Here is a 2,232-nt window from a genome sequence, read left to right as displayed (position 1 = left end):
GTAGCAGAAAATTTTTTTGATGTAATAGTCAATCTCTCAATATAATGCAATGACGCATTTTACGCATTTGGCGAGACCTGAAGCGACGACCCATGAGGTGAGCCGTTTAACAAACCGTATTGCCGAAAATACTACACAGTTTGTGTGAAAAACGTTTTACAAATAAACCAAAAAGGCACCTAAAAAAGATGTATTACCTTAGGCTATTTTTACTGTGTGAACAAGTTGAAACCTTGGAACTTGCTTCAGTATAGTATTAAAGGGTTGCCCCCGTTAGAAGATCTAACCACAGTAGGTCTCGTTAGACTTATCTGGGGTTAGTTGAACAAACCTATAAAGCGGCACGACAAGAATATGTTGTGGCCGCTATTTGCCAATGCTGAAATTTTACCAGTGATGACCGCACATTTATGTTTACTATGGTAAGCAATGGAAGAGGTAGGCATTACCGTTTTTTATTAAAGCATATAAACATATTGACTTAGCACGACCAAGCTGCGTGTCTATCGATCAGTATGATGTGTTTTTTTTATACTTAGAGGCAATTTACGTAGACGCCTATATATGTAATTGATACCGTTTGTCTTGTTCGTGAATACGCGCTCTTCGCAGGATTACGTGCAACGCATCATCGCTACCGTCTTCTTATTGGGTTCTTAGTTGAACGGCTTAGTAAACAGACCTATTATAACGGCGATTTCCCAATGTTCACGGATGTCACTGAGCTCTGGCTGATTGCGTGCGTCGTAAATGTAAGGGCAGAATCACCTGTTTTCATCGCGGGAATGAATAAGTAAATGAGCGAAAAATAGATTGAGACGCTTTGAGGCTACTCAGATTCGTGTATAAGAGGAAGGAAAAGAGCATTTAGCAGCCTGTTAGAGCTGCCATTAACGCTTGCGCCCACCGCAGTTTTTTTTTGTTACGTGTCTAAGCTAACCATAACTATAATTAATCAATGTTCGGGCGATAAGAATAGCTTGTTTTTATGTTTGCTTAATAACATAATAGTTACGACAGCTTTACGTAGCTGAAAAACTCGCTAGTGTCTGCTACGCCCATAAATATTATGCCACCGCTGACGAACCCGGCTGTGTATTTACAGTCATCGACATATGTTATTACATATTTATATATTATGTATATTTTACACCGGGAACCTGTTTTAATAGTGAACCAATACCTATGCCAGACGTGATTGGTGCAAAAAGGACTATGCAGACATGTTGACATAATAGTAAAGCTAAACAAAAAGGCCACGTAAAGGATATTTGTGTGTTGATTTTGCTAACGGTTTAATTCAAGGAATGAATAGTATAACTCTTGTTTTTATCGGACCTTATGCCTGAAAGTTGTTTAAATTGCATAGTCTGCACAATCAGAACAGTTTGTTTCAAGTGTCTAGTAGGAAACCTCGAGAAACGTGTCTGGGTATACGCGTGATCCATATCTGCAATGCAGCAGATTGATGTTTCCGATGTGAATTGCTGACCTGTTTTCGTTACGTGCTAGCCATTATCTATTGAGATTTGAGCCTAAATTTTGTTCGAATTCATGCTTTACTCCTGTAGGTACGTAATTTTTCTATCTACAAAGCGGATGCGATCGAGTACTCAGTGTACTACTGCTTCTTTCTGGTCAATAGTTTTACTATCGTAGAAGACAGATCTTTCGATTTCTATTACTAGTTTGCACCTTTGTCTACGTAGTGTGCGAAATGCCGTTGTATATCTTTGAAATTAGGTGCTGTTATAACCGCATACGTGGGCGTTACGTTCGTTTGTGGGCGCCGCATACACTCATTGTTCAGTAAGAAGTTTACGGAATACCACACCAAGATTTATTCTATTATTATTACTGTTATAAAAATTGTATTACTGGTAAACAGTTCGTAGGTAGTGTGCATACGTTAAAATTATTTTCTGACCGAAAATGGACTTTTAGCGTAACATAACGGCCCGATCGTTGGTCTTGACTGCTGTAAGCGTAATTTGTCCTAAATGCTACCTGCGCAAAAGAAACATATGAAAGGCAGTATTCACAATTCGAGTCACCTATTTCCTTTCATCCAGTAGATGGTAGCTTTCGAATTCAATCAAGAGACGTTTTGCCGGCCAATGACTTGCTCGACTTTAGAGTCCGAAATCTATAGTCACGTGCCGATGCAGTTATTATATTATAAAATAATACCAACATGCCGAGATTATACGATAAAATAGTACCATCATGCTG

This window comes from Varroa jacobsoni, unplaced genomic scaffold (genome assembly GCF_002532875.2).
Source record: "Varroa jacobsoni isolate VJ856 unplaced genomic scaffold, vjacob_1.0 contig01798, whole genome shotgun sequence".
Taxonomy (NCBI): Eukaryota; Metazoa; Arthropoda; class Arachnida; order Mesostigmata; family Varroidae; genus Varroa; species Varroa jacobsoni.
This window is presented reverse-complemented; position numbering follows the sequence as displayed.